This window comes from Giraffa tippelskirchi, chromosome 8 (genome assembly GCF_054371585.1).
Source record: "Giraffa tippelskirchi isolate mGirTip1 chromosome 8, T2T-mGirTip1v1.2.pri, whole genome shotgun sequence".
NCBI lineage: Eukaryota > Metazoa > Chordata > Mammalia > Artiodactyla > Giraffidae > Giraffa > Giraffa tippelskirchi.
In genome coordinates, this window is record NC_137282.1 from 51,077,755 (window position 1) to 51,098,358 (window position 20,604).

A 20,604-nucleotide genomic window follows, 5' to 3' on the forward strand; every position below is an offset into this window, starting at 1 on the left:
GTTCTAACCGTATTACTATATTAAACTCGTAAGGGCAGAGAATGGAGCTGGGGTGGGGGGGGGGTCTCTCTCTACCACTGCTGCAGAGAGGACAGAGAGAAGAGGCTCCCAGACACAGATCTGCTCAGGAGAACAAGACAGGCCCAGGAACAGGTGCGAGCAGCAGACTTTCAGCTCAACCCCAAGGAAATATCTTCCCATCACTGACAGCCTGGAGAGTCTGAGAACAAAACACGTCCACGCTCTGGTCTGAAAAAATTAAGTAGTGATTATGACTCATTACTGCTCAACTGTGAAAGTCATAAAAACCAACTGATGATAGCCAAAGCTGCTTCGTAAAATAGAACCTTGTTTCAGACACCATGGCAGTTAACACCGCCCCCTTCCAACCTACACTTTCATACTCGGATTCACAGATCTTCCAAGGATTCAGCCTGCAGGAGGGAAAAGCAAAAGCGAGAGGCCACCCCTGAACCTGGACTTGTTCGTGGGTCACACGCAAAGTGAAGGAGATGCGGCTGAAGCCAAGCACTGATGACATGTCTAGACCTCTGGACTGTTAAAACACAACAGGGAATGCGGAAGACCCTTCTTTGGGAAGACCCTTCCCTCCTTTGTAACATCTACCACTATATGCACGGAGCAGGCTTTGGCAAGGAAACCGAAAGCACGATCTTGCAAGTTGAATCCTCACGCAGACCCCATAAAAGGTGCCAATGTAGGCCATCTACGGAACCATGACGTGCAGGACGCTGTACTCCACCACTTTCTCTCCAGCCCCCCCAAATTTTAAAAAACCGACAGGGAAGTGAGTGATACTGGGAAAAGTACACTGCAGTCTTTTGATCACTATTGGTAACAAATTATTTTCAACACATCTTATAAATGATAAGACTCAGCAGTCTGTTGGAACATCAAGACAAGAAAGTCTACCTAGAGAGCAATACAAAAGAAAAAGGAGCAAGTAAAAATGGGGCAATCGGGCGGGGGTGGGGTGGGGGGGGTGGGGAGCAGAAGGGAAAAGGCAGAGGAGGAGACCATGAGAAGAGGGGAGAAGAGGCAGGAGGAAAACAGCTCAGCAGTTCTGAGGAGGCCTGGGCAGGGGGTCAGCGGCACTCTCTCCACTGCCCACCCGCCGTCTCGGAGCACAGTGAAGTGCCAAACCAGACATCGACATCCCGGGTGACTGACAGACTTCCCAGATCCTCACTGCCCGTGCCTCTGTTCGATACTACATTTGGAAATCTGTAGAAATCTGCAGTTGTCACGAGGATGGAGGGACGATATTGGCATCTGGAGAATAAAAGCCAGGAATGCTGGACAGACTGCCTGTGACAGCAAACCCCCTCCCCCCAACACACACACATACACACACACACACACATCACTAAGCATCTTGCTGGACTCTCCAATGTCTTGCCAGATATTCAAGAAGGTAAATATCCTTGGCTTATAACCTAATTCCATTTAATGCATACAGCGAAACAACTCAGGGGGCACAGTTTTTTCACACCACATTTTTAGGAAAAATAGCTATCCTGTAGAAGGACGAAATCTCTACTTTGGCTTGGAAATATACCAAGAGCTGTTCCCTTCAGAAATCAAACCACCAGCAGCCACGTGGCTTGCGGTATCTGAGTCATCAGGGGCAGGTGGCCTCCCGGGACACCTCCCGCTCATGGAGACCCTACATTGGTGCAAGGGCCTGCAAACATCACCATCTCTTCTGGGGTGCTGCTCCCACAGTGTGATGTGAAGACTGGCCGCCAGGTCACAAGTTCATCAGCACCTCCTTGCACTCAAATAAGGAGTATGTTCGGCTGACTTTCTTTTTTCCACGGCACAACTCAGGGAAGGGAGCTGCTGGGGGTCTTACAGACACACTCTGTCCCAACAGACGCGCACTCGAGTACCACTGTTCTAGCATACAGTCACACCCCAGCATCTGCGCACTTGAACACAAGCTTGCAAGTTACGTTTATCTCATTTCTTTCTATTAGTTAGAGTGTTGTTTTGATTTTTAAATTATATAGTACTTACATTTCAGGATGGGATACGGAGCATCACACACTATGTTATAAACAGGGAAACTGGGTCTGCAGGAGTTAGGAACCACCCACTGCTATAAAGGAGGAGAAAAATCATCTGGATACAGCCTTGAACACTGCCTTTCTAAAAGTACAGGGGAACCCATCAAAGCAGGGTGTGGTTACCTGGGCTGCTCCAAGGTAACAAACCTAAATGAATCTCCTGGGATAGGTCCGAGAGACTGTCCATTGAGGTTTTACAGTTTCACTTCATTTTAAAGTAGCAGGGAAAGAAAGAGGGACTGCCTGTCCTCCCAAATCTTAAGACAAGACTGCAGGAAGGGACTGGAAAATGACCCCCTGGGACAAGCCCATTGGTCCTGAATATGCTTCTAAGCCACAACTGTGAGGCCACGGAGCTGGGACACAGACCATATGGGTCCACAAAGGATATTCACAATCTGACACTTACAGAAAAAAAGTACAAACTCCTGTTCGGAATCAAACATACCTGATATGTTTTGTTTTTAATTTAAATCTCTTTTAAATATATAAAGTCTATATGTCATAATCAATATTATAATTAAAACCACATAGGGGATGTCTTGGATAAGCAGGATGGTTTGAACTTCCTTATTAAATCTGTCTTTATTTAGTCTCTTGGACTTCATGAATATACACCTAAAATTTCCTGTCCAGATTTCAGGCTGCCACGGCTTACAATTAGAATGGCTTGAGCGCATCAACTATAATTTGATACATACAAACAACATTCATAAGAGAGAAATCTTTTCTACCAGGTAAATTGCTCTAAAGTCAAAACAGTTCTATAAGTACAAGTGGTGATAAAGCAGCTATCAATTTCCTTCTAAAGAGCTTATTCAGACTGACGGGACCTGCGCCCGTGTAAATTACCTGCGGTGAAGTCCACATGCAACCTCAGGAAAGCCCACACAACTGCAGGAAAGCAGGCGGGTTCTTCCAGCCCTCGCCAGCCTCTGAGCCCCACAACGCGGGGCTGAGCACTGCTGTCCCGACACCGGGCGCGCTCTCCCGCATTCCCGGGCCATTTGCCCTCGGGTTCCCAGTCCGCATGCTGTCAGCCACAGCTCACACACTCAGATCATCTGTCCACTTCAAAAATAGCTCCTGCCCCGGAACGCGGGGTGGACCTGGGGAAGACTGAGCGGGAAATAGTCTCCGGTTCTGGCCAGTCTTCTCGTGGTCACAGCTGTCAAGAGGGGGGTGTGCCCTGACACACACACACACACACACACACACAACACTGTAGAGTGAAAACTCCGGGAGCGGAAATTGCATTCAAACAGTTTCCTCCAAAACCTAACCGGTTACTAATGAAAACAAACCCTTTTCTTCTTTTTCCTTTTTGGGGGTGGAGGTGGGGTGGGGTTTCCTCCATTCAGCAATGGGCATCAGAAACCCAGCTGGGGGGCCAGCTCTCACTCACCTCCCCTCACACGGGCCCCCACCCTCCCTCTGAATCCCAGGGGAGCTCAGATAGCAATATTAGGAGGCTTGATTATGAAATACTTTGCTAACTATTAATATGAGCTGTAGTCGTTGTGAGTTTCAAATACAACAAATATATTAGCAACACTGGATTCCAATTTTACTCTTGAGAGATTTTTCCATCAGACTGAAGAACTGACTTTATTCTTATGGCATAACTTCTCAATGGAGACTGAAGAAGAAAGTTAAAATTGTTTCCCTAAATTTCACATCTACACTAAACAAATTAGGTGTTAGAATCATATCATATGACTTAACCCTTCCAATGCAATTTCATCACATTCCAAACAAAGTAAAAACCATGCGGGGCTCTGGGCATCACATACACACACACACACACGTCTTCCTCCCCAGCCAATCCCTCAAAGGAAGGTGTCTGACGCTGGTCACTGCCTACAGAGCCCAGAGGAACACAGTCCTGACACAGACAGACACAAGAACGTCCTCCCTGACCAACTGCATAAAACCAAAAAATCCGAGTATGCCACTTAGTAAAATAAATTGGCAATCAAAACCCACAAGTGGGCGGGGGGAAAGGGGGTGCAGCCGGCAATGGAGTCTCGCTGGAACCAGTGATCCAGGCAAGGATTCCACTTCACACAGCACCAAGGTCAAGAGGGTGTTGTTTCCAGACTTACTCCTCGGGCCATGATTTATAAAAAACTTCCTCCTTTTAATTTTCCAAGTGGTGATCTTAGAGTCAGGTCCCCTCCCTGGAGGCTTTAAAGGGAGAATGACCACGATGCCTGAAATTCCTCAAGGACGCCAGGATGGAGGGGTGTGAGCAAAAACCTGGCCTGAACACTGAGAGCTTAAAATGACACAAAGACTCCTAGTTCTGCCTATTTTCCCCAAAGGGTCTCAACTCTTGGCCTTCCCCATCCTGAGGACACTCACCTGGGTACCACACTCCCCCCCCTCGACTCCTGCTCCTAAGCCCTAGGGATGCCGAGGAAGCTGTCGAGAGAACCAGCCATTCCCTCTGGTGAAGGGGGGGTCTCTGAGAACACCCCTGTGGTGCTGCCACTGTCTGCCTGTCAGCCCGGTCAGAACACTGCAGGGCCAAGGCACAGACTCAGTAGGCTAGTTATTTCAAGGAAGACATCCTGATTCACCAGCTTCAGGGCCAATGTCAGACTTAACGCTCATGACTATTAGAAATCTTGTGGTTTACAGATAACCCTCCTGTAAAAATATAATTTGGAATAAAACAGTATTTTGCTGAAGGAAACTCCTTCTGCAGACCCTTTCATCTGGATATGCCTGACCTCAAAAATAATGCTGTGATTCCTGCTTTACTAACTTGGGGCTACCTCACCAGCCACCCAGGTGAGACTGCTCAGGACCAGAAAGCAACAAGAAACCAGCACAGCCGAGATTTCAACCTTCACAGGGTCTCCTTAAAACACACCTGAACTAGAAGCTGGCAGGTCTGGAATTTTACAGCAGAAAGGGCTATAAGTTCGCTTCTCCTCAACTGCTGACAGCTGTCAGTGAACACCTCACCCTCCCGCTCACTGGAACTGTCTGTCTAAGTGTCATGAAGCCACACCCACTGGGAGGAGTCAGTCCAGTCTGAGGGTCTCTGCCCAGGACCCATCTGGATCCCTCTGTAGGTCCTCAGGGCTGGCCCAGCAGTAACCAGTGCCCCACCCTACCTGACCACCTCCCTCGCCTACCAACAAAAGTCCATCTAGACAAAGCTATGGTTTTTCCAGTAGTCATGTACAGATGTGAGAGTTGGACTATAAAGAAAGCTGAGCACCAAAGAATTGATACTTTTGAACTGTGGTGTTGGAGACGACTCTTGAGAGTCCCCTGCACTGCAAGGAGATCCAAAAGAAACCCTAAAGAAAATCAATCCTGAATATTCACTGGAAGGACTGATGCTAAAGCTGAAGCTCTTGGAAAGGACCCAGATGCTAGGAAAGATTGCGGGTAGGAGGAGAAGGGGGCAACAGAGGATGAGATGGTTGGATGGCATCACTGACTCAATGGACATGAGTTTGAGCAAACTCCAAGAGATGGTGAAGGACAGGAAAGCCTGGCATGCTGCAGTCCAAGGGGTCGAAAAGAGTCGGACACGACTGAGCGAGTGAACAACAAACCATTCTGACCATGGTGTTACAGCCAGTAACTGTGGAGTGATTCTCAACAACTCAGTTAACACTTAAGGAAACTCAACGCTTTAGGTAATGTGTGGGATAATGTCATACAGAAGCCCAGAACTGCCTTCAGTCTTTCAAAACTTGAGCAAACTGCTCAGAGTTGTACGATGGATGCAATGATACAGCACAAGCCCTTCCTTTCCTAGAAATGAAGAAGCTGAGGCTAAAGAATCTGAATATCAGAAGACAGATGACAGCCTTTCATTTTTACAGGCTTTACTTGAACTGCACTCATGTTATGCATTTAATATAATGTTTCAAACTTGACCTGTACACACGGTTAACACTGTGGTAGATTATGCTTTTCTTTCTTTTAAAAATGGGTTGTATGCCCTGGTTCTCAATTCTTTATTATTCTTCCAAACCTGTAATTTCTATTTCCAGGTCAATATTTATCTACTTCCAGGCCAGACCCTTTCACTTAGGGTCAAGCCTCCAGAAAGCAACTCCACGACATTCATTTTTTGTCAGCTGAAGTTTTTTCAGCTCTGAGATCCTTCCACTGTTTTTCTCTAAAACTCATTTACTATTTGTTTTGTGTTGCTGACTAGCCACACATACCTCATCCATGAAGGCAAGTAGCCATCCATCCTTCCAAAGTGACTCTCCATCCTTTAAAAACTATGTAAAGTCAAAATGTTTCACATGATGCTAACATTACAGACTAGGTCATCCTCAGTGTAACTGTTAGTATATCCTTCACTTTATTCTATCTTCACTGAAAGACCACAGGTTAATTGAGCTACCCGCCACCCCTCACTCAAGGAGTAACCCAATGTTGTAGAGTAATTTATAACCAATCAGTCTGCTCCATTTAAAAAATTACTTTAAAAGATAAATGCTAAAAAATTCTATTTGAAACAAACAATATATATAAAGTTAATCTGAATATAATGTAGGGTTTTAGCTTCATGTACTTTCTGAAAACTAAAATACAAGTTTCTTCTTCCACAAAAGGAGTCAAGAAATGGAAAACAAACATATGAAGATTAAACATGTAAATTCTCAAAAGAGAGAGAAGACTGAGATATGATTTAGTAGAATAGCAAAGAAATACAGCCGCAACCTCTAGTTTTGGAGGAAGATCTTTTACCTCCAAATACTACTTTTAGGCCAAATGTGGGTGCTGCCTTTATCCAGGTATTCTCCGGGATGTCAAGCAGAAGGAATAAATAGCAAGTATAATCAGTTGCTGATCTGTGTCAAGGGTTTGGGTATACTAAGCACTGAATGCTCATAAAATAGCATCTTAAGAAGATGTGTATCTCTGTAATCCGACTGCGACTAAGACCAAAATTAGATGGGAATTTAAGTATAAAATGTCACACATTTTTACATCTGCCAGAGAGATAAGGAGAGATGATAAGTTTCCAATTAAAAACATGATAACCTTCAAATTAAAAATAAAGTTCCTTTTTAAGGTCACAAAAAAATGCACAGCTACCGAGCACCAGCCCAGCTTCCTGGAAACATTTCCTCTTGTTCTCACAAATCCCACTGGATATAACTTCCTTTCTACACGCTATCAGCTCCGCGGAGTTGCCGAGTTTTTTCATAAAGAAATTAAGATCAGATTGAGCAGTCTAAGAGTCGGCTGGCCCCGCGGCTCCACCACCTGGGTACAGAGTCTCTGCATGGGTGGGAGACCAAGGAAATGCTGGAATGCGATTGATGTCCGGCTGGAAGGCAGGACTGTTCCCCCAGCAGCGCAGCTGAGACCTGTGCATCCCACGGACAGTCTGAACTGAGCCGCCAGCGCCACATGTATGACTCTGTTTACAGCATCTCCCTGGGGTCTCACAATACTTACATACATTCTGTTTAGCCACTCAGTATCTCTTTCAAGGTAGGGGAAGGAAATACTACTTTTCCAAAAGAAAAAAAAAAAAATCACAGGATCTGAAGTCTGGAAGCCCTCATAGAGCTAGAGGCTGTCCTGTGACCCTCTTTTTTTTCAAGGACAAAGCAGTCAGGCCCAGCAAGTGAAGCCACCGTCTCAGATCCCAGAGCTGGAGGTGGAGCTGGACTGAAGGTCTCCTGCGGGGACCCCTCACCACAGAGGATGGGCCCCCCAGCCCACCATCCATCTTTGCTCTCCCTTCTCTGATCTCCACCGCCACTGATCAGAGGGCCTGGGGCTAAAAGGTCACCCTAGAAACAGCAGTAACAATACCTGCCTCCAAGACAAAATGCTTCTCTCTGAAATGGTCACTTAACAATCCTATTTCTTTTTATTTGTTGTCATCTAACATCCTATTTGTTATCTGTGATCTAACAATCCTATCCCTCCCTCCCCACAGGAGGGCAGCTCCCTCAATCAGCACTGTTTATCTTTCCCATCTCATGCCACCTGATTCCCGCCCAGGAGGAAGGGCTGGCCCAGGATTGGTCCTTAGTCTCTCTGAGACACCATGGAGTCACCAAATTGAATCACTGTGGGGCCTTATTTGTCAAATGGGGAGAGGGGTCACTTTACAGAGTTGTTATAAGGTTTAATATATAACAGGCAAAATGCCTGCACAGGTCGTATTTCTGAAGGTGCCCACAGACCCCTGCCTGAGAATCATACAGACATTTGGTTGAAATGCAGATCCTACACCCACGTCATAGATTCTGAGACAGCAAGTCTGCAGAGAGGACTGTGTTTTACTCGGTATCCTCGGAGATTCGAATGCACACCCAAGCTTGGGACCCGCTGCAAGGACAGGGCAAAAGCTCCGCAGGATTTTTCATTTTTGATGTTCATCACAAAGTAGATGATTCCCTTACTGGCTGGGGCACAAGCTAGACTGCAAACAACGTGAAAGGGCGCTGTGATGAGGCGGAAGGCAGGGACGCCGGCTATTCCACTGGCTTTCTAACTTGACTGACCTCGACCCACAGCAAGAAACGCTGTTTGTGAGGCAACCAAGTAAGAACATGTATGTCACACACACTGGACTTCACGCATGCGCGCCAAGTCACTTCAGTCATGTCCGACCCCAAGGACTGTAGCCCACCAGGCTCCTCTGCCTATGGGGTTCTCCAGACAAGAACGCTGGAGTGGGTTGGCATGCCCTCCTCCAGGGGATCTTCCCGACCCAGGGATCGAACTTGAGCAGGTGGGTCAGCTCCACTGGGGAGGACACGCTGACGTCACAGCCTCACAGAGCAACCCTGCCGTGTGCAGTGAGTGCGTGTATTCTCTGCACTAGTCTAACTTTCAATTTTTCAAAGTTGCTGGTAACAACCTACTGCTTGGAAAATAACGCTTTATTTTTTAAACAATGCACAATTATTATCCTAATGGTTCTTGAGGTCAGAAGTCTGAGATGAGTCTCAATGGGCTAAAATAAAGATTTATCAGCAGAACTGTGATCCTTTCAGGAATTTCTCCAGGGAAATCTGTTTTCTTGCCTTTTTCAGGTCCTAGAGGCCAACAGCAATCTATCTTATTTCCTCCAGAAATGGTTCTTCAACATCAGTCCAGTTGTCACGTATAGATCCTGGCATGAACACAGAGCCCTGAGTCCTCTCCCCAGAGATTCAGGTGCCTTGCCCGGTGGGCTCCAGATGCTGCGTCTTCCAGGCCCTCCTGGAAGGCACCTCCTGGGTGATGCTGCTGCAGGTCACCCCCGGCCCACGTCGAGGGCCCTCTGGGAAGGACGGCACAGCCCACGGACGCAGCTCAGTGTCACGGGGAGGGGCAGTGAGGAGACCCACTGATGCTGTCAACCCCCAAATCTGTAGAGTCTCTGAAGACGAGAGCCTGGAACTGCCATCGGCTGGGAGGGCAGAATGCAAACAGAGGGGACTGCATTCCTGAGGGGGCTGGTAGGGCGTTAGGGATGCTGTAAGCAGCAGAGCTTTCTTTGGCACTGAACTGGGGGATAAAGACCTCTGGCTGAGCATTCTGAATAACAAAGCCCCGTTCACAGAAGCCAAAGGGAGCTCGAGAAGGCCCTTTCCTACTCCAGGCTGGGGGGAGAAGAAAAACAACTGCTGGGTCAGCTTCTCCCAGAGCAAACCACCGCCACCCCCCAAAAAAAATTACAGGAAAAGAAACAAATACTTTTCATTCCTCCCGGCCCGCACATGCAACCAAGGCACCCGGTCCTAAAGGCTCCCCTAAAATCCTAGTCGTACCTTCCCATTTAACAGCCCCCAGGGCCGTGTCAACACACTGGCCACAACAGACCTCTACAAGCTCTGGGCTGCCTGCTTTTACCGTCCCAGGGTTCTCTCTTCCCAGATGGATTGGGGTGGAAGTGGGGGTGGAGCTGACTCGGCGGCCACCACTGTGAGCACCCACCCCAGGCAGCGCCCCGGCCAGAGTGACCTCCCCAGGGATCTGTTCCCACTGCCCATCAAATTAAGACTGAGATTTTATTTTTCCGTGCAGATAGCCACATCCCTGTGTCCTCGGGGGACTGGCGTCAGGACCCTCTGCCGATGCTCAAGCTCCACAGTCAGCCCTCCGTAACCCTGGTTCCGCATCCACGGATTCACCCAACGTAGATCGTGAATGACTTGATTTATTACTGAAAAACATCCGCGTGTAAGTGGACCCGGGCGGTTCAAACTGTTGTTCAACAGTCAACCGTACTCTATTTTTGTATTTTGATACCACTTTGTGATTACAGCTGACTCTCAGAGAGTCACTTAGCTCAGATCCTTGGGTGCTAATTGTTGGAAAGGTTAAGAATCTTTTCAGACTAAAAGATGTCACAATGTTTCTTTGGGGGGTCGTAATACCAGCCTCCTACGTGTGTCATTATGGTTTCATAATTAAATACTGAAAATTACTTTAACGATGAGACACTCCTCACAGGCCCCGTCCTAAGCTCTTTACTCAGACAACTTCACTGAATCATCCATCCATCCATCTTCCACTGTGGATCAGTTACCATCTGAGGCACAGAGAGGGCGAGAGTGAGCTGAAGATCACACAGCATGAGGCGGGGAGCCGGCACCCTGAGCACAGAGAGTCCAGAACGCTTTTGTCCATTCTTCTGCTTTTCTTTTCTTTTTAATGCATATTTACATCTTTACTTAAGTAATCTACTGAAGGAGGAAAATGCCAAGTGCCCTTTATTAAAATAGTATGCTTATGTTCCTTTCAATTTCTTACGAAGCTGGTGGCCTTCTTTACTTATCAAAAGTCATTTTAAAATCCAACCTGCTTAGAGAAGGTAAATGATAATCTTACCCCTCCTTAAGAGACATAAATTAGTTATACTAAAAATCAGCTGATTAAAAAAACATCTTTATTCCTTTAATAAGAAAAGCAGTCTTGTTTCTGAAAGTTATTGAGTGTTTTTTAATGTTTGATTTCAAACACGTGAAATGTTAATCCTTTACTGTTTTCCCAAACCTCAGACTCCAAACCTTAGGCTAACATTATTAGCATTGGTAACACAAAAAACAAGACACTTCCAGATTTCTCAATGAGAAACCAAACACTGTCATGTTTGTGTGTCCCACGGAAAGAACCAGGACCCTGATCGGTGTGGAGGCCACCCTGGGCACCCCAACTTCAGGAATGTGACCCATGTTTGAAATAGCTCCTCGTGGTTTTCCTTTACCATTTTCTCGTTAACTAGGTCAAGTGTGCCCTTGTCATCTTTCAGAAAAGGCAATTTTCCTGTAAATGAGAAATCTGATTTTAACAACTAAGCGTGGTTGTGACTGAGCAAACCGCCCTGGCGGTGGGCTGCCTGGGGCACCACCAGGATCCAATCCCTCTGGCAAACAGTTTCTACCTGGGCGTGTGGGGGAGGAGGAAGAAATGCTGATGACACGTGGGCATTAATGACGCTCTCATTCATCCTGAGAAGGGGAGGCAAGGAGGTGAACGGAAGGGCCACACTGAACGGTTAAGAGGGGGACCCCAGAGGGTGCATCTTCAGATGCAGCTCCGTGATTCCTTCCTGTGTGCTCCCTGGGGACCGCAACAAACAGAGTCACACACCTGACAGAGTGGACCCTGAGTGGCCAGGTGCAGTGACCACACACTCTACAGGGGGGCTAGCATTTGGGTTCTGCTTTTATTGGCTCTGCTTGCTTAGTGGCTTCAGTCGTGTCTGACTCTCTACAACCCCGTGGACCATGGCCGGCCAGGCTCCTCTGTCCATGGGATTCTCCAGGCAGGAATACTGGAGTGGTTTGCTGTTTCCCTCTCCATTTATTGGCTCTAGGTAATTTTAATAACAAACATCCACTTGAAAGTGGGAAGAGTGGAGGATGTCGCTTTTTAGTCACTAAGTCCTGTCCGACTCTCTTGCGACCCCATGGACCATAGCCTGCCAGGCTCCTCTGTCCATGAGATCTCCCAAGAAATACTGGAGTGGGTTGCCATTTCCTCCTCCGGGGGATCTCCCTGACCCAGGAATCAAACCCGCGTCTCCTGCATTAGCAGGCGGACTCTTTACCACTGATCCACCAGGGAAGCCCAATGGAGGGTAGAGGATACATACAGCAGAACAGAGGTGGTGGAGGACCAAAGGGGTCTCCCCGCCACCTCACACTCACACCTGCTCCTCAGCGGGCACGTCCAGGCCTCTGTGCCCGCTCCCTGGAGCCGGAGGTCCCCACGGGCTCTGTGTTCCAGGGGGTTTCTGGTAGCGTCAGAGGGTATTGAGAGGGGTGGCCAAGCAGGAGGAGCCAGCTCTGGGTGATTCCAACGCTTGCTCCCCCTGCCCAGCCTTGGAGCCTCGGCTGCCACCCCCCAACACACAAGGTTATCATAAGGATTTGACCTCGTAAAGCAAACGAAAAACAAAGAAGAGAGGAAAAAGCACTGACCCAGTTCAGGACACACTCAGGTAGTATCCCCCAATTACAGAATCACAGTAAAAGATAAACATGCCAATTTATATACCTGCTCCCGTTTTAGCATGTTTATGAGTATGTCAATGATGAGACAATAAATGGTATGTCAAGTGATATACTGGGTGTTTAAAATCCAAGAGGTATGGCTGAAAACTACCATACAGAAGTCTACACGATGCATTGAAAGAAGAGTTTCTCCATCATCAAGATACCTCGGTGTTGGTAACAGGACGAGAACTCGGGATCAGAGATAATCTATAAAAAACCATCAATATTCCAACAACCATTCAGTTCTCTGAACAGGTGGGGCATTTGACACAAACCCCAGCCATCCAGAAAAGGTGACGCAAATACAAGAAAGAAGATAAAAATCACCTTGTTGTCTGAAACATCTTTTCAAATAATCATATAATTAAATGGGGATGCAAGACTTAACACCAATGACTAGACAAGTAGGACCCTAAAGTCAACACTGGACAAAAGCTAATTCAGGCGCACCAGGCCTGTTCGTAAATTCTAAAAGTGTCTGCAGTGTTTCCACAGTCAAATCAGATGACAGGGCAGATTCAGAGAACCCTGACAAACGTAGGGAAGGAAACACATTTCTGCAGGTTTACTGAGACAATGAAAAGTCATGGTCACAATCTGAACAGCCAACTAAGCTTACACTGTGTGCCTGGTTCTGCATGGATTATCTCACCGAAGCATCAAGATGACACTGGGAAGTGGTTACCATTTATCACTCCCAGTTCACAGAGAAGGTAAATCAGAGGTCCGAGACCAAACAGTTACAAAGTGAGGAACTGATTCAAAGCGGACTCCTTCAGAAGTTCTTAATCACTCAAGGGTAAATAAAGAAAAAATGACCAAACCAGCATAAATTAATGACCGGTTCTTCACACTAGCATCTTATCTCAAACCCAGTTGTCCATTTAGGAAGAATAAGACCAATGATGTGGTTTCCCGATTTCCGCATACTTCTGGGGAGTAGAATTTAACTCATGTCACTGGTGTGACTGCAAATAAAGATTTGTGCACACAGATAAGATCGCACACTTCCTGAGGTCACTGGGTCAGAGTCAGAGAGACCTCAGGGGTCATTTAGTCGAGTCTTCATTTTATGGATGAAAAAATCAAAGTTCAGAGAAGGTGAAAAGCATTCTCCAGGTCACATGTAAGGAATCCAGGTCAAAACAAAGAAGGCCAAAAGGGAAAAGAAAATAAAAATTTTAACACTAGCACGTTCACTAGTAAAACATAAAAACATAATCAAGTGCGATACACTTCTAGGCTGTTTTACTTACTGTGAATTCATTTCTCTGTTCTTACTATTGAACTAATAAGCATTCCAGCTACTTTAATGTAAAACAAAAACAAAAACAAAACATCATGCTGCTGATCTGAAATCAATGAGCGAGGCAAAATGATCTGAGACAGGACGTGTTTCCTTGTCTAAGGTCAGAAGCAGACAGAACAGGCCCTCATCTATACACATACATCGACTCATGTCACAGACAAATCAATGAGGCCCTATATCATCCAACTGAAATATAACACTCAGTTTAATCCATCCATTAAAAGATCATTACTCGAAATAAGGTGACAATAGAATTGATTTCTGATTTGTATTATAATAGGTTTTCATTCCTTCTGCTGTGTTCTTTCACCCTTTCTAGTGAGCTATGGCAGACACAAACTTTAAATCATAGATTATTTGTGACCTTTTCAAAAAGCTGTGTGTGGCCAGAAAGAAAAACACCAATACAGTATACTAATGCATATATATGGAATTTGAAAAATGGTAACGATAACCCTATATGTGAGACAGAATAAGAGACACAGATGCATAGAACAGTCTTATAGACTCTGAGGGAGAAGGTGAGGGTGGGACGTTCTGGGAGAATAGCATTGAAACATGTATATTATCATATGTGAAACAGAACACCATTCCATGTTCGATGCATGTGACAAGGGCTCAGGGCCGGGGCAATGGGATGACCCAGAGGGATGGGATGGGGAGGGAGGTGGGAGGGGGATCCAGGAAGGGGAACACATGTAAACCCATGGCTGATTCATGTCAATGTATGGCAAAAACCACTACAATATTGTAAAGTAATTAGCCCCCAACTAAAATAAATAAATTTATTAAAAAATAAATAAATAAGTAAATAAATCAGGGTTGGGCCCGGGGGGTGGGGGGGGGAAGCTGTGTGTGGGAGTCAGGTCAACCTGCATTTCCCAATCACCCTGAGACCAGCCCATGGGCTTTCAGGAGACCAGAGTTATGGAGGGGCCTGTTGAGCTGGCTGGCAGTGTCAGTGTGGCCCAACGCCTGGAAGACTGGGACCAACAGCCTCAGTTGCCCTGACTCTGGAACAAAGCATGAGAGATGCATCCTCCTGGAGCCCTGCCTACGTGATCCACAGCATCATCTTCCTTGAGACATGTTCTTCCGATCGTGAACACCAAGTCTTACTTACTAGTCTACCAAGTTAGCCAGAGGACCCCAACGCCAATAAGTCACAGCCAGCCTTCGTGGCACCACCCAGTCCTCTAGTCTTCTATATGTGTGTGACGGAAACTGCCGCTTTCACGGGAGCACACTACAGATTTACAGCCCATTCTGAGCTAGTCGGGTGCCCATCTGACTGCATCCTCTTTCTCAATGTGATCACTAGTTTCTTGGTCGGTTAATTTTCAACCAAGTCAGTTAAAGCAGAAAGCCATTACAAGGACACACGTTAAAAGATTCTGTCTCTGTCCTCCCCCTGCTCAATACGACACCATGCCAAGTCCACTTTAAGAGCCTGGCTCCTTGGTGTCATCTCTGGGTCCGGGTTAAGGTCTTTTCTCTGAGTATGAATCCCTGGATGGGACATCTTCACTGTCTTACTTGCATAAACCCTAATATACCAATTCCGGTATTCATCCTTAAATGAAGCTCGTATATAGAGTCATTTCAGAAGAAATCTAAGGGCAAAATGCTTACAGATATTTACAAAAATTTTCTCTTTTTACAGTGGTCTCTCCCACACTCGATATGACAGTTCACCTTAAATGCACTGCCTTTATCAAATCTTCCCATATCATTCATTTTAGCTTTTACAGAAATCCTTTCTTTTCCCACTCATGTCTTAAACACTTAGATGACATTGAATTAAATTATATACTGATAGCAAAAGTTCCCCTGACATAACAGGTTTGGAAACAAACATGGCTTAAGTGCACTATGCAACCAGTAAGAAGAGCTCAACACCCTGGCTTGCTAAGCTACATGCTCTCCTCTGCCGGCAGCGAGTCAATTACAGGTTAATATTTATTTTCAAGGAGGAGTTGGGGTGGGAGGGAGAAGAAGGAGGAGGCGAGGGAGGAAGAATTATGGGGGAAAAAAATGTATTAAATATTTCGCTTCCTCTTCATTGTACTCACAGGCATCTTTCCGCCCCAATTTAAATTACTGATATTTTTAAGTACAAAGCAGGCTGGTTTTCCTCTCATCCTTATCAGTGTTTGTAAAGTCATCTGCACAAAACCAACATCTAGGAGGGGGAAGAGCCTCTGACCTGTTCTGAATCCCTCTAACATATACACTTCATTGTTCCTCAAGGTCTCAAACCTTTCTTGTGCTTAGTCGCTCAGTTGTGTCCTACTCTTTGGGACACCATGGACTGTAGCCCGCCAAGCTCCTCTGTCCATGGGGAGTCTCCAAGCAAGAATACTGGAGTGGGTTGCCATGTTCTCCCCTCCAGGGGATCTTCCCAACCCAGGGATTAAACCCAGGTCTCCTGCATTGCAGGCGGATTCTTTACTGTCTGAGCCACCAGGGAAGCAAACCTTTGTTAGAGGCAATAAATGTTATATCAGTAGATCCACTCATCTCGGCTCCATCACTCACTAACTGTACACTGCCTTCATCATCCTAGCATGGAGAAAACACAGTGTGTCCCTTTGGGTTTCTTTGATTGCTAGAAAATAAGTGAACCGGTATGAGTCCTGCACAAATAAAAGACAGGAGACTCACTTTCTCAAAATTTCTGGCCCAAATAAAATTCAAACACAACATGTAAATTCAAAATATAAAGCAGTGGGGTTCCAAACCCTCTCTTCCTGGCTACGCTCAGCAGACTTTACCCTGGTCAGAAGGGGACCAATTGCTTTGTTCTCCCAATCACTCAGGAAAATTAAAAACTAGCTCTTTCTTTCCTCTCCAATCATGCCAACAGTTCTTACCTACCTGTTCCAGCCCTTTCGTGGGCACTTCTGTTATGTGTAACTGGCCCAGGCCAGCATTTAAACCGTGAACAGGCTTCATGAAACACCCTGTATGCCTGAGACGTGATTCAATGACAGCAGTGCAAATGCGTGTCTGAGCGTGCATACAACTGGACTCATTTTTATAGACTCACAACACTCCTTTCGAGGTGAAAGCAGGAGAAGGCCAAACCAAGGGACAAGGGCAAGAATTTATTTAGAATAGATGTCACCTTTGACATATCAAATATTACAAGCACATAGGAGTACATGCAGCAAGCAAACCTTCCTTTAAAACAAGCTGTTCAAAATTGCTTTTATTTTTCAAATATTTAAATTTTTAATAGTCGATTTTAATATCAACTTTGCAAAAAAATCAGCTTGTTCCTCTTCTGTAAGTAATCAGTATCTGTGCATTCCACATTCAAAAACTAGATTATGACAGCGAGAATCTCTTAAAAGCATTAAGACTGGAGCCAATCAGAAGGAAAAGGGTTCTGCTCTCCCTTTTTTCCTGGTCATGGATTAAGGACTATACTGATAATGTCAAGCATCCTCCTACAGAAATAATGCTGCATTCCTCTGACAGTAGTGGAAAAGGTATCAAAAGTACTTTTGTATGATTCATGGTAATTCTATTTTACTTCCAGGAATCATGTACCAGTCTCCTCTACACACAGGCACACCACCTACCTAGTATTCAACAAATTATGTACAGACAGGGTGCTTTTATTTAAGCAAAAAGCTGTCTAAGGATATATTAGACACTCAGTCATGTCTGACTCTTTGCAACCCCAAAGACTGTTACCCATCAGGCTCCTCTGTCCGTGGGATTTTCCAGGCAAGAATACTGGAGTGGGTAGCCATTCCCTTCTCTGGGGGATCTTCCCAACCAGGGGATCGAACCTAGGTCTCCTGTATTGCAGGTGGATCCTTTACCGTCTGAGCCACCAGGGTCACCCATGTAAGGATGAAGCCAGTACAACTCTGATCCTCTTCAAATTTAGCCAAATCAGAAAACCGGGAAATTCCACCCTGGCCTAGAGAAGCTGGCCAGCAGTCTCAGGAGAAGCCAGCCCTCTGTGCCGGGTGGGGTGTAACTCTCCCAAGGGGCCACCAGCCCACCCAAAAGGGGGGCGGGACAGGGGCCGTAGGACACCTCGGGTCAGTAATCTTCCACCCTCAGAAACCTGGACCATCTATTTCTAACCCTTTCCCTCTGAGCACTCAACAATAAGCATAACTAATACATTTTAGCTACTACTGTATATTCATCTATTTATTCTTCTTTATACTTTTAATTCCACTTAGAAGCTTTTTTCTCACAGTATTGATTTGATCAAAACACTAAAAAAGCTCCATATTCTGTTTCTTACACACAAATCTATTTAAGAAATCTGTTTAAAATCATATCTGTAGTCAGATCTAGCCCAGAGGACATAGGTGACAAAAAAGACCTAATTTCTAAAAAAGAGATTTTAAATTTACAAACAAAAAGGAACTTTGTGTAACAGAGTTTGCAAAGGAAAGTACTATATACACTTCAGCTGGTAAAGGCTTATTTTAATAGCTTAATCGTTGAGACACATGACAAAATATTCCACTGTTTCAGATTTTAGGGGCTTCCCAGGTGGTGCTAGTGGTAAAGAACCTGCCTGCCATTGCAGGAGACGGACGAGATCCCTGGGTTGGGAAGATACCCTGGAGGAGGGAATGGCAACCCACTCCAGTACCCTTGCCTGGAGAATCCCATGGACAGAGGAGCCTGGCAGGTTACAGCTATGGGGTTGCAGAGCTGGACACAACTGAGCGACTAACACCAAAGGGTGTTTATTAGCTCTAGGGCCTGCAGTCTGTAGAGACAGAGTTCAATTAGCTGCACTGGCGAACAGGCATAAAGATTCTTGTACCATGATCTACCAAAGCAATATGTAAGTTTCACCCTAAATGGTCAATGATCCACGACTGGTTTAACACATTATGTTACAAACACTGGAATAGTAAGCAATCATTAACAAATGATGATCTTACACTGACATATCTACAGAAGAAACAACAGAATAAATGACAGAGACTTGCTTCAAAGGGATCCAATTGGTAGGGAACAGAAATGAACCAAGACAGACCATGAAATGATCGCTGAAGCCAAGTGATGAGTACATGGGTGGTCACGACCAACTCTATTTTTATGAATGCCTAAAATGTTCCAATAAAATTTTTAAGATCTGATGGCCAAAACAGTTCCTAACATAGAAAGGTGTTCGTGATATATTCTTTAAAACACATCATGAGGTGTTTCAATGAAGTGAAATTTATATATCCTCAAATTCACTCATTTGAGCACTCAGGATGTTGTGATTAGAACACCTAAATGTGGCCACTTGGTCTGCCAAGTTACTGACTCTGAGACCTGAAAATAATTTACCATGATTGGTCCTCAGTTTCCTCTTCTGGAAAATGGGTATAACATCTACCTCTCAGAACTGCATGAAACAGCAAACAGGAAAGGGTTTTGCACACCGCAATTTGTCAGATAAATTTTGACTGCACCATTTCCTAAACTATTTACCCATTTTAAGTAGACTGTTCAATAAGTTTCAGTAAATTTATAATTGTGCAACCACACAATTGTGCAACCACACAATCCTAGGTGACAAAGTGGTAAAGAATCTGCCTGCCAATGCAGGATACTCAGGAGACGTTGGTTTGATCCCTCAGTCGGGAAGATCCCCTGGAGAAAAATGGCAACTGACTCCAGTATTTTTGCCTGGAGAATCCCATGGACAAAGGAGTCTGGAGGGCTACAGTTCATGGGGTCAAAAAGAGTTGGACACAACTGAAGCAACTTAGCACGCACACACACCATCCTCATCAATTTTAGAATACTTGCAACAACCCAAAATTTCCCCTGTGCCTCTCTGCAGGCAGTCCTCTGTCCAACCCATAGCGAAGGCAACTGCTGATTGGCTCCCATCTTCTGCCTTTTCTAGAAATCTCACATAAATGGAATCACACAATATATAGTATTTAGAGTCTGGCTTCTTTCTCTCATTGAGGGTCATCTTTTGTGTGGCATGTGTCAGAAGTTTGCTTCTCATTGGGGAATTTCACTGTACGGATATGACATACCACATCTTGTCTATCCGTTCACCGGTGATGGACATTTAAACTGTTTCATTTCTGGCTATTAGAAGTAATGCTTCTGAGCATTTGTATGAAAATATTTGCATGAACATATGTTTTTACTTCTCTTGAGGCAGATACCTAGAAGTGGAATTGCTGGTTCATGTGCAAAACGTTATGTTTAACTTTTTAAGAAACTGCAAACTGTTTTCCAAAGGGACTGTACGACTTTACATTCCCACTAGCAGTTTACAAGGCTTGTAGTTTCTCCACATCCTCACCAACACTTGGTAGTGTCCATCTTTTCATTATAGCTCATTCTAGAAGATGGGTAGTGATCTTTTCACTGTGGTTTAAATTTGCACTTTCCTAGTGACTGATGATACTGGACAATTTCCCATGTGTTTATTTGCCCCCCATATATCTTCTTTGCTGAAGTGTCTATTCAAATCTTCTGCTCATTTTTAGTTCAGTCATTTTCTTACTACTGAGTTGTAAAAGTTCTTCATCTAATCAGATTCTTTACGGGATATGTGACTTACAAGTACTTTCTCCTGATCTGTGACTTTTATTTTCATTTTCTTAATGGCATACTTTAAAAAGCAAACTGTTTTAAATTTTATACTCAATTTATCGACTTTTTCTTCTGCTGTTCATGCTTTTTGTATCTAAGAAATCCTGCTGAACTCTGAAGC

General features: G+C 45.2%; 1 protein-coding gene across 1 annotated transcript in view; it reads right to left on the reverse strand.

Moving 5' to 3' along the window:
- Positions 1-20,604, reverse strand: part of TRIO (trio Rho guanine nucleotide exchange factor) — a 349,468-nt gene that overhangs the window by 265,022 nt on the left and 63,842 nt on the right. The window lies entirely within an intron of this gene.